Source organism: Rhineura floridana, chromosome 4, assembly GCF_030035675.1.
Source record: "Rhineura floridana isolate rRhiFlo1 chromosome 4, rRhiFlo1.hap2, whole genome shotgun sequence".
Classification (NCBI taxonomy): domain Eukaryota; kingdom Metazoa; phylum Chordata; class Lepidosauria; order Squamata; family Rhineuridae; genus Rhineura; species Rhineura floridana.
The window spans coordinates 59,539,434-59,552,705 of record NC_084483.1 but is presented as its reverse complement, the minus strand read 5'-3'; the positions used below and the strand labels follow the sequence as shown (position 1 = coordinate 59,552,705).

Below are 13,272 nucleotides of genomic sequence, written 5' to 3'. Positions count from 1 at the left end.
TTCCCTCCACTTACAGCCATCAATGGAAAGCAACAGTCATATAAGAGATGTACATTTTAGATTTAGATTTAGATTTAAATTTAGATTTTAGACTAACCACACACTATTTAAACCCATTCAAAGCAGTCTAGCCAGGGTTTTTTCCCCCCATTTCATTTTTAATTTGTATACTGCCTTTATATATTACTGTACTCAAGGTGGTTTACAACCACAGAAATGACAAAATATACAAAAACTACTTTGAATTATTATAGTATGACAGTGTGATATAACAAAAAATAAGCAAAATTCAATAACTCATTTCACATGTTATCATATTGACAAAATATCCACAAATTACAGAAAAGCAAAACTACCTCCATAAATTACAATGAATCATTAAGGCTGCAATCCAACACCAGGCTGTAGCATCTCTCCTATTGCTTCAGCTAGCCTCCTGCCACCAACAGAGTGGCACTAACATCACACTGCCGGAGCAGATCTCCCCCTTCCCCCACCAAACGAAGCATGGTGGAAGGGCCCAAAATAGGTGTTCTGAGGGTGCTTCCATTAAACCCTTTTCTAGGCAGCACTGACAGCATGGAAATCAAGACACCAGCTTCACCTACTCACCCAGTTCTTCACCCAAGATGGAGAAGTCCTTGTTGAGCAAGACCCACTTCTGGATTTTCTGTGCATTCAACATTGTTTGGTTCTTCTGGATGGTAGTGTAGACAGCTAGGTCTTTGCTGTTTACAATATCAGAGGCTTAGGTGGCCTTGCTGCCCAGCTTGTGATATAAGTTAATGACGGTGGGTGTCAGTGCATCCCCAGGGTCTCCAGTCTTCAGGTTCACTTTGCACTTCAGGTTCACTTTGCACTTCAGAGTCATGAGCATGCCAAGGAATTTGGCCTTGTCACCCACCAATACAACACTGCTGAGGATGGAAATGGCCTTTTTGATAGCATCTTCAATAGGGATGGGAGACATGTTTTCTCTCCTGGCAGTGATGATTAGCCCTTTAGTTCCCTCCGTGATACAGAGGAAGCCCTTCACATTGCACTTCCCAAGATCTCCTGGATGGAGCCAACCATCACTGTCAATGGCTTCTTTAATTTTGTCTTCCCTATTCAGGTAGCCCATGAAGATGTGATGGCTGGCGAAGCAGATTTTGCCAATGCTTTATTATCTGGCCAGAATAGCATGGTCTTGCAGCCCATTATATCTTTCCTACAACTTGTCAGTGTGTACTAGTTTGGATGGTTGGATGGGAAACTGTATGAGGCCCCAAGCTCTCCCTCATACCATGGCACTCATACAGAGCAATGCTGTGACTCAGGAAATATTCCAAGGTATCTTTCATGATAGGAGTGACCCCGCTGGAGCATTTTCTGCAAAGGTCTAAGCCCAGCACCTTCCACACTTTCTTATAGGCCAGCAGTTTGGCCAAGCCCACTAGACCCGTTTATCCATTTCAGATTGGTCTCCAGCCCAACCACTTTGGCCCAGATAGCAAGTCACTTCTTCAGCGCAGAGGATTTTGCCCCAACCAACTTCATCTTCTCTTGCATCTTCTCCCAGATTCAAGGGACCCCCCAGGAAAGCTGGGGCCACACTTCCTTGAGGGTGTCCATCAAAGTGCTCTTCAAAGCATCTAGCTGGGGAAAGCATGTTTGCACCCCAAATGCATAGGGAGCCAGATGTCAATCATCTGAGTGGTAACATGGCTCAGCAGAAGGTAACTGACCACCATCTTCTGGTGGTCAGTAGTTCTGCTCAGGCTAACGTACTTCCCTCCTGTACAGGCAGTCCATTTTATGTTGTCATGGCTTAGCATGACTCCCTTGGGCTGCCCTGTGTCAAACGCGGGGGTTCACAGAGGCATGCAGCTAATGATCAGATAAGGCGAGACCATAAATCTGCCAGGCAAGAGGAACCAGGGGGTCAGCCAGCGTGTTTTACTGTTTTGGAAGTGCCGAAGGAGGAGGCAGAGAAGGGAGTCCAAATGTCCAGAAACCAAGAGATCCGATCAGGCAGGGCAGGGTTCAAGGCACGGGTTTAACAGGAGAGCTGGAGTAATGTCTGCAGCAAGGCTTGACGTTGACTCTAGCAAGGAGTCTCCCTTTCCTTCCAGCCTTTTGTACTCTGCATGCTGGCCCAGGTACTTCCAATCAGCCTGTGTTCTTGCGAGTTCTCCTGCTCCTTAATCGCACTGATTGCCTTCATTGCTGCAACACCTGTTGGTGTCTTCGCTCTGCTGGGAAAGGGGCAGCCTCCTGGTCGCTTCCTGATTCTGACAGGCAGGCTCCCTCAGGGGGTTGTCACTGGTCTGGTGAAGGGTCCTGGGCTGTCTCCTTGCTTGTCCCCTCTCCTGGGTCTGCGGTCTCCCATTTCTCTTCCTCCTCAGATGAGTCCTCTGAGGGGTGCATGACATTCTGTCATCTCTGATATGTAAATTAGGGTACAGCACTGGTTGGCCTTCTGGGACTCAATGACCGTATCAAGTTGGTTTTCAGAGACGCTACTTCCGAGGGCCATAAATTCACTCCAAGTGTAGAGATTTGGTCTTTTCTCCTTGAGCTCTTCACCATATTGGATGATAGCTTTCACAAAAGGCAGCTTGTCCTAAACCTCCAAAATTTTCTGGAGCTACTTGTCATTCTCCACCACAGTGATGTTGGCACTGCAATTCTCTGCAAAGTACTGGCAGGCATCCGGGGAGTTGGCTGTGTAAATATCAACAGCAACTCCCCCAGCCAGAATTGCACCAATGTCTGAGAGGAACCATTTTGCAGAACTGAATCCCAGAATACAGACTATGGATGCGTCCAGATCCAGCTTTATAAAGCTTTTGGCCTCTGTCTAGAATTCCTCATAATACTGCTTGAAAGTTATCTTAGTCCACTTGCCTTTCTTGAAGGCCAGTGCGGGGAAGTCCCCATATTACCTCATGGCATTCAGGAAGAACTCACAGCCAATATCACTTTCATCCATCCAGAGCTCGGCTTCCCCGTCACACTTGGTGGTCCACAACACTATTGGAGGTCCTGCTTTAGACTGGAACATCTCTGCTTATGACAAGTTGGCTTTTTCAGCTGGCTCAGGAAAGTGGGTTTTAAATGCTGGGCAACGTAGCCACAGAGACATCATCAAAGGAAACCTTGCAGACCTTCTGGACAGGATATTGCACAGAGGCCTAACAGAGGAATTTGCTACTGCAGCTTGAGTTGCCATCTTACACAACGCTTCCCTGTCTCTGATAGAGGAAAATCTTCTGCTATTTATTAATGTGTTTAATCTTAGTATAACTTGTATGACTATAATTTGAGCTGCCACCTCAACCCCAAGTATGGAGCTTTCCACTAAGCCAAAGTTGAAATCTAATGGACTACCAGTTATGAATGACCAACTTGTTTGGGTTAGCCTTTGGGGCATAAGATTATGTAAAAAAATGAATGGGGAACAGAACTTTCACTGAATCAATCCAAATATTCTTTAATAGAGTGGTAGATTCCTTACACAGCTGTCATTTACCATTTTGAACATACCATACTTGCAAACATGATACTTTGTTCCCCATGTGATCCTTCCTGTGCATAAATAGTATGCAAAGACAATGTGAATAAAAGTTTTACAAAGAGAAAACCTGCAGTCATATCCATAAATACAGCAGTCCTTTTTAGATTAAAAAAGTAGCAAGTTCATGTGTGTGCACTGCCCTTATCTGTTTGAGAGAGGATAAAATAAGGAAGAAAAAGAGATTCATGCAACTTTCCTTAGCTTTCTCTGTTCCTTTCGGGATGCAACATAAACAAGGGATGTGGGACATCACCTTCAGTTGGCCACATTTAACTGAATATCCCCAACAGGGAAACTCATAAAAATAATGTGTTCATCATTGCAAGATTTTATTCAATATTATGTGCAAAAGTTTGTACAGTTCTGCATTGGGGAACTCTACCTTCAGTAAACTGGTGCCAAACGTGAGGAATCATGACTTTAGTTAACAAGCAACAAGTATACTGTTAACAGTAAGAATACAGAATACATTATTTTTTAAAAAGGATTTTTTTTATTCTAGTGTAATTTTTACATCTTCTAGTGAAATAATATGAAAATTGCATTGGAATAAAATGCAATGTAACTGTTAGCCCCATGCAAACTGGTGTGGTAACATTCAATTATGTTTTGCCTCTGTGTGTGTGTGTGTGCATGCGCGCATGCATTTAGGGGGAAGTTAATTCTGTTACCTGACCCCAAGCCTTTGGGATAGCACAAGTTATCTATCCACACACGTACATACAATACAATCATACTATATATAGTAGATATCTTTTCAGAGACTTGGAAGCAATATGACAGAGCTGTCATGGTCTGTGGTACACACGCTCAGTTTGTGCATCCCACCATGGTATCTGGTCAAACAACTTTTGCGAATTTTTACAAGTCTTAGAGCTATTCCCTGGAGAAGCAGGAATAAACTTCCAGAAGCATGGCCTGAACTGCTGTTATAAATGTATGGGGATTTGAGATTAGTATTAGAGATACCTGTTGAGTGGTGTCAATAGCAAAGAACATCCCACCAAAGAAATATTTTATTATTATTATTATTATTATCTTTATTTATACCCCACCATTTTTCCAAAACTGGAACTCATGGCGGCTTCCAGATAAAAAATACATATAATTAAAAACATACAAAGTCTACATTAAAATAAGATTAAACTATTTCCAATATTAAAACCATACACACATATAGCTAAAAGAGTTCAGACTAGTTTAAAAATGATGTAACAGACATTAGCAGTGCAGCACCCTTCACGCCCTCTCCTTAGCCTTCAATTCCAAAGGCCTGTTGGAATAGGAAGGTCTTTGCTTGTCGGCAGAAGGACTGCAAAGAGGGGGTCATTCTTACCTCCCTATTTTAACAGTTTTTACGATTAAAACACAGCAGACAAGAAACTCCCTAGTGCAGCCAAGGGGGCTGCATGGTCAGCAAGATCCACTTTGTCTGTTTGCAGGGCATGGCTTGTATTCAATCCACAGCAGGCCTGCAAAAGGGACATTTGTCCTTTGCAGACACTGGATTCAAAAGGGCTCATTTGAAGCTGTCACCTAAGTCATTCAAAGTTGTCACGTTGCATCATAATAACATCACGTGACTGACATGTGGGCAGTCACATGGGGTGGAGAAAGGATTCAGCCCATGGGCTAGATCCAGTTTTCCACCCTGACCTACTACCTCACCTGGGTTAGATGAGCGAGGCCTATTTCTGTAGTGATGATGAGCTATTTACAGACATTACAGCCACCTACATTTGAAAGTGCTTCTCTGTGACCTCCACATGGTTACCGTCACATGTGAAGCAGCCCTGCGTTCTGGGCTTTACAATCCGTTCAATCACTGTTAAGGATCTTAAGAGATATTTGTAGCTCCTGTATTTGAAAACCAATATAAAGCTGTACTTTATACTCAGAATTTTCTTTCAACGCCCATTCTATTAAAAAAAAATAGGCAAGAAAATTGGATTGTTACGTGTACACTGTATGAACTGGTTAAACAATAACAAGCATTACTTCAAAGGGACAACAAAGGGTTCCCCCCTCCCCAACTTTCACTTTTGTTGCTCCTACCTTCTGGGGTGTCCATGGTCTTTTCATAATTCTCTCCCACCTCTTGTTCCAGATGCAAAGGTCTGAGGCTAAGTTGATTAAGTCTGTGCTATCTGTGCTATCAAGCTCGAGCACAAGGGCAACTCAGTAAATCTGGGATGGAAGATTTGAGGAAGGGGAGAGAAAGTATCAGTGCTCTATAATAAATTTGAGTGGATATTTTATGAGTTCAAAAAAGAAAGCTGGAGAGAAGCAATGTACTTTGGAGAAGAAAGGGATGTAAGGGGTTTGGTTAGTTAAATTTATTGGGAAGGGCTAGGAAAAGGGTTGAACGTTGTGAGTTAACATGGAAAGCTTGGACATTAAGAAAAAAGGAGCTCAGAACAGGAAAATGCTGTGATGGGTTTTGTGCCAGTATAGGGATATCAAAAATATTTTATGATGCATCAAAAAATACCTTTGACAACCGATCTGTAAATTGTCATTTGCAACAACTTAAGAGAAAGCATGGCACCTTGAACTTAAGTTACTACACTGGCAGGTCAGATATGGAAGAAGGAAAGGACTTCAGGCAAGGGGGGAAAAGAAAAGAAGGGCAGAAGAATGATATCTGGAGAAGTTAGATGGGAATGAGAGTCTATGGTTCAAAATACCGTATATTCCGGCGTATAAGACGACTGGGCGTATAAGACGACCCCCAACTTTTGAGAAGATTTTCCTGGGTTAAAAAGTCATCTTATACGCCGGAATATACGGTACGTGCCTGGCAGGTGCCTGTATAGGGAGACAATGGATTGAATGTTCCTTCGTTCTAGGAAGGGGAGTGAAATGAGTAAAATAATGCCCTTTATTTGCAATCCATTGAGATGCCAGTTTGCATTTTAGTGAATGCATTTTAAATTGCATTTTGAAGACTGGGGTGGCTCAACACTAAAAACACACACACACCAAAGAAACCCATTCTTTTTAAATAAAATAAAAAGAGAAAAAACTCAACAATGAATTTGCCTGGTTGGGAGAACAGCATTTGTTAAAAGCGTGTGCCTGTGTTATAAAAAGAGCAACTAACAGCACCACCCTAACCATATTTACTCAGAAGCAAGCCCTGTTGAATTGGGCTTACTCTCAGGTAAGGAGTTAGAATCCCAGTTTAAAAATAGCCAGAGAATAGAGAATGGTCATTCAGATGGCTGCCTAAGGTGATAAAACAATGGACGACCAAGTTGTGAGAAGAGAGTTGTGAGGAAAGAACAGCTCAGTGGGCCAGAGACAAAGTACGGGAGGTACTCAGAGGCAGAGAACCAGGAATTGATGAAAGTGGAATTCAAGCTGGAGGATTCAGCCAAGGCAAAATGAGTCCCAGCCGCTATAGGAGGTAACGGGGGATATAGATAGGAGGCAGCTCCGAGTGTCTAAGAAGTGATAAATTGTGGGGTGTAGGCATACAGTTGGCTGTAAGAGTGACATAGCAGAATTTAGTGGAATTAAAGAGTAGTGATTTATTGGTCGGCGAGATGAATTGACCACTAACGGGACGTCTGTGAGGTGAAAGCTGATGCAGGCAGCTCTCAAAAGGGGAGGGTGAAGGCAGCGTGCAGGGGCTCGGAGTGGGGAGGGGAAGACAGAAGAACTAGGCATGTAGAAAGGAGGCGGCCCTGAAGGACTGAAGGAGAACTTCCTAAAGAGTCGCCAGGGCGCGGTGGATGCGCCTTGGGCTGGTCGTCTTGAAGAGAGACAACTTTCAAATCTTTTGGGAAGCCACGGCAGGTGCACGGCGCGGGAGGCAATGAGCGCAACAGGAGTCGGGGGAGGGGAGAAACGTCACTGGACACAGAGACTCACCTCTATCTTCCAGCTCTTCACTGAACTGCACCTCCTCCCCCAAGCGCAGCGGCTCCCCTTGCTGAGGGCCCCGGGAAGGGAAGGCTGGCGGAGGAGAAGTGGACCCGGAAGGCTGCACGATGGTAGGTTCGGGGGTGCTGCTCAGCTCATCTCCGGACGTCTCCATAGTTCGGCAAGGTGGCAGAAAGCGAAGCAGCAAAGGGGGAGGAGGAGGACGAGACAGCAACAGAGAACGCTGTATATTCCGGCGTATAAGACGACTGGGTGTATAAGACGACCCCCAACTTTTGAGAAGATTTTCCTGGGTTAAAAAGTCGTCTTATACGCCGGAATATACGGTAGCTATTTCTATGATACTAAGTGAGATTAGATTTTGCTTTAAGCATTAGCTATCCATTAACATATTTGGTACTTACCTGTATATTGATATGAGCGTGACTGAGTATTAACAAACACAAGCACAAAATTCTGTCACACACTGGGAAGCATATAATGGGGATTCTTAAAGCCTATCCCATTGCCATGCAAAATATGAATGTATGTTCTAAACTGGAGCTAATACATTAGCGATCATTCCAACTAAAAATATCCACCAAGTTTAAATATGATAATCAAGATTTTGTTCATGGAGTCCTGATGACACCAAGCAGAGATAAAATGCTGTCTCCAGGACATTAGTACTTGTATGTGCCTCAGTTTGGGGGTTAAAGAGAACCTTATGTTCAGAGGCTAGAGATTCACATTTCCTGGAAAAGGCCTACATAAGGCAAACATTCTCTGGATACCTTTGAAAATGTCTACATTCCTATGCCTCTAGTCTGGTCTGTTTCACACTGCAGAGGTTGCAGTGAAAGAGTAAGTAAGAAAGCCGATACATGGCAATGCTTAGGAACACAGAGGAATATCAATCATCAGAGATTTATTCCATATTGATATAAAGAAATGTTGAAGAAAAAGAGGGATAATGAAAGATCAGGCAGAAATGAAGTTTGTTGCCTATGAGTCTGCCAAGGTCATTCGCTCAGTAAAGTCTGCCAATCAGCCAGCCATCTTAAACAATGCAGCTCAGCGAAACTGGACACATGATTATCATTATTCATTTAAAACGTGTGATTACATTTAATAATAAATACTTGTAAGAGCACGGTACGACAGATCTGTTCCACAGCCTATCCTTTCACAATAGGCTAATGGGGAATAAGAAATCTAAGAGCTGAGCAGAAAAAGTCACTGCCAACAATAGTTAAGAGCAGATACTAAAGAGAAGCACATATGAGAGAACTCTTTGGCAATGGAAATTTATTTTGTCCATATTGGGAACCTGGACATTTCCCCTACAATGTACAAGATGACGAAATGGCACAACTAATTCTTGTGAAGGTTAGGTTGACAACAGCTTTATTGTATAGCTCTGGCAGAGGATGAGAGATGGAAAGGCTGATCCTATAGTAATGACTTCAAAGGGAAAATATTCATGTTTCATAAAAAGTCACAGAACTGGGGAAATACATGGAAGGTCATCAGGTTGTGTTAAGATTTACGGAAAGTTTGTTTTGCTAATATTTCTCTGTTTTCCATTTTTTTTGGAAATGCTTTGCTTCTACATCTCCAAGCATCAGCCAGTCGTCTCAATGTGCATTGTACCCATTGTTGATCTAAAAACAACTGATTTGCACTTAATAAAGAAAAAGTAGGTAAAGCAGGAACCCTCCAAGAAAACTTCAATTTAAAACAATTAAACCAGCCCTCCTTTCTTACATGTGACCTGTCTTGTTCTCATGCAGGAAGTTTATTTGTTTTCTAATTATATTTTAACAAACTGACAGCAGAAAAAAGTCACTGATAAATATATATTGTTGGCAGTTTCATATCATTAGCCGCATGTACTGCACTTACATTCAACATTTACGAATCTATCTCTCACTCACTACATTCATAACCTGTTATTTACCTCCATTCACACATACACAATTACTCACATACCCCCGTCACATACTCTGCTTTACTGAACACGCGCAACAGTACTGCCTCTTCACTTCCCTACTCTCATTTCTGTCAGGGACATTTGTTCTGGTAGTTTAATTTCTTAGCAATTCAAATATTCCTGATACTACAACAGCTAAACTAATAGCTGAAGGTTCTGATTTCTCTCACCTCTATGATGTCTCTGACCCAGAAGCTCAGGCAATGGCTAGGGACATCTCAAAGATTATAGCCTTCTTTGGCCTTCTCACTATCTGAGTTCCTATGACATTCTTGGAAAGGTTGTCAAATTTACCACCACCCAATTTCAAAAATGTGTGCTTTTATTCCACAACTAATTCATAAATTCACACAGCAGCATGAAAAGCTCCAACAGCTCATCCAAAGTTGGTTTTGACTTTACCATCAGGTTAAAGCAGGGGTGGGGAACCTTTTGCCCTCCAGATGTTGTTGGATTGCAACTCCATAATCCCTGACCCCTGAACATGCAAGCTAGAACTGGTGGAGTTAGAGTTAACAACATCTGGAGGGTCACAAGTTCCCCATCCTTGCCACAGAGATACTATAATATTTAGTAATACTTGATAATTGCATGCAGGATTAAATTTTGCGTATCCAGGAATGTTTTTCAAATCCAGAAGTGCTAGGATCTGGAACGTTCCATGTGATTCTGAAGGAATGTGAGATATTGTGCTGGTTCTAGTGGATGAGAGAAGGAAAAGGAAGCACAGCTGGTCACTTGAGTATACAGGAAGTAAACAGGTTTTGCAGGTTACTGAAGCTCTAAAAAAAGTACACATTGTTTTTGACCAGTGATCATAGTAGGACAAGGGGGGGAAAGAACATGTGTATCACTAACTCTGTCATTACTGAATACAAGTCTCTACAAAAATTATCACCTGTAGTCAGCCTGAAATTTTCCAGTTAGCCACAAAGGAGAGATGGTAACCTTGGGCAACTGCTCTCTTTCAGATTCACCTATACCACACAGTGATTGTGAAGCTAACATAGGAAAATCCAAATTCTTTAGATGGCTATTTAATAATTATAAAGCACCACTGGTATACATCACATCAAGCAATGTTCCATAAGCATAGTAAGAGAGAGGGAGAAAGACGTCCTGCCTCTAAATAGCTTACAATCTAAAATATGGAACAGCGAAAAAGAACAAACGAAAGAGGCAAGAGTTGGGAGGAGTGAATGTCGGCAATGCACAGAGAGATGCATCAATTTTGAAATAAGGGCATTTATACAAATCACTAGACAATAATAATAATCTGAAGAAGTATAAGTAGATTCTGTGTTTTTAAAAGACAGTGCAATCTTATACATCCTTCTACTCAGAAGTAAGACCCATTGAGTTCAATGGGGCTTACTCCCAGGTTAGAGGACATTGCAGCCTAATACATATTTCACTATAGTGATATTGTATTAAAGCCACCACTCGGGACCTAAATATACAAACAGCTAGAAGAAAGGAACTCTTTCTACAGACCAGGCCCTTTTATAAAAGTGCACTAGTAGTGTTGGATGCCTGAAGCTGTACTAGTGGGTTTTCTTAAGAGTTTCAATTCAAACATGCCTAAATTACCCCCCCCCCAAAAAAAAGAACCACCCATGGTGACCAAACATGTGTTACACATTTTCTTCCTCTGATACACCACCAATATGAAGTGGACAAAAGTATGCAAGCCCATTTTTCCAAACATTCCATCTGTAGTTGCAGTACTCAGGAGTAAGGTAACAATATCATGATTTTACAGGAAATCACTCCTAACTATAATGAGCTGTTATTGATCAGAAGATGGGGGGGGGGAAATAAACATATCCTTCACAGATTCATTTGTTTTGAAACCAGAAGTAGAGTATTGAAATGTCTCACAACTTTCTGTCGCTATTGGTAAATTAGTTAAAGTAGTATTGTTACTAATTTGATGACACTGAAGAATCTGGGCACAGCAAACATTGTTAATAGTTATATCAATATTCCCACTTCAGGTATCTATACTTTCTTGCATACTATGTTAATTTAAAACCAGTGACCACTAGATGGAGATGAGTAACACTCACTCTTACTTGGATCTTGTATTCAGTTGTGCTCTTCCTAGACATGTGACCTACAATTATTGCTTGTACTTTCTAGACCTTTTAGCTTCACTGGGTAAAACTGGCCAAGTTGGGTTTTCCCCCATCCCCCAAATACAGACGTGGGAGACCAAAAGGCTTATGCTGAAAAAAACATGTTAGACTAGTTAGGATGGCCACATATGCATTGCCCCAAAAGAGAAAAGCAAAGGACAAAAGAGGACACAGTATTGCAGCTAATTTATAAGTACAGAATTAAAATTAGAAATAATAATGATTATAATTTAAATAGAAATACAATAAATTTCAGCATATTGGAGCAGCCAGTGACCAGATGACTTGCATGCCTCCTCATTGTACTGTCCAAGTGCTAACTGTAGATGGGCAAGTTCAAGGCACCTACCCTCCCTTCTTATGTATCTATCAATTAGTTACCAGGCTTGGATCAGACAAAGGGAGGACTGTCCTCTGACAGCCCTTCAAATAGACGACCATCCTCTGTAAAGGAGGACACATAGCTACTCTTTAAAAAACCTACTCCTTTAGAGTTTGTCGCTTCAATTTAAGTCACTGATACTTAAGCCAAATAGCTGATCATTCACCAAGTCTAACTAATCTCTAGGCAATCAAAATATAAATTAGCTCTTATGGACTATTTGTGATGTCCTTTTTGACAAGTTATTTTGGAAGCCAGGGTAAAATGGAAGGTGAACAGAAAACTAACTGCATTGCTAAGATCAGTCAAGAGTAGCAGCATGTGGATCGCTGACTGACTCAGTTCAGAACACTGAGCTACCTACGTGTGGAATAGCAACATAAACAGCTAAAGCTTGTGTAGTGGAAGGCTTAAGGCACATTAGTCAGGAAGCTAGACAAGAACTTTATTATAGCTGTTAAAAAAGAACAGAACAGCTGCAAGGAACTTCTAATTCAACCCTGATACCACCAACTTCTCATTTCAAATTTACTATAACCCCAAAATGTTACACAATAAAATAATATTACTGCCATAGGTTTCTATCATGAAAAATGGAAGAACCTATGTTAGTCAGGACCTACTAGTTGACAGAACAATCAAAGATAAAAGGGAAATTCTCTACAAAAGGATGCCCACAAAAAAATCTGTACAAGCCAAAACCAGTCCACTAGCCATGTATTGTGCCAATTAGAGTTCAGCACATCCTGTTATTTGTCTGAAGCTGAAAAAAGAGCAGATTTGATTATGAGAGCCCTGAGCTGGTTGCCATTGGATTAATACTGCCTGTGCTTCATGTTAATTCTGACAATATACCTGTACACTGTGTACATTTCAGTAAAAAAGAAGTTTTAGAGATACCTAAATGCCCAGTAATTTCCCCTCCAGTGGAAGTTGATAGTCAAACGCTGAACTTCCCATAGTTTGGGAAAGAGACACAAAAGGCATTTAGAAACGAGCCAATGTCAAACCTTCAAAACTAGCGATCCATCAAATTGAACAGTGCTGAACAGGTTTACAGAGCCCTTTTGAGATCACACATTGTTGTTGAACTGCACTGTGTTCCATTTCTGGGTCACTACTTGTGTGTGTTAAATCTGTCTTCCTTTTTGTGTCCCACCACAAAATAACCAACATGTAGTAAATGTCCCATGACTACAGATTTTTCAAGCACTTTGTAAAAGGAAAATATAACTTCCAAGACCTATTCCTGAATTGAATACATTAACATTATATATAAAACTATGGAAGCATCAACACTTTTCCTAAAATTCTTAGTATTTGTTTGAGGATC

The 13,272-nt window shown here is 41.5% G+C and overlaps 1 protein-coding gene and 1 pseudogene across 16 annotated transcripts in view; both read right to left on the bottom strand.

Moving 5' to 3' along the window:
• RIMS1 (regulating synaptic membrane exocytosis 1) overlaps positions 1 to 13,272 on the bottom strand; it is a 542,374-nt gene that overhangs the window by 287,218 nt on the left and 241,884 nt on the right. The gene's annotated exons all lie outside the window — the stretch shown is intronic.
• LOC133384053 (long-chain-fatty-acid--CoA ligase ACSBG2-like) lies at positions 587 to 7,601 on the bottom strand (annotated as a pseudogene).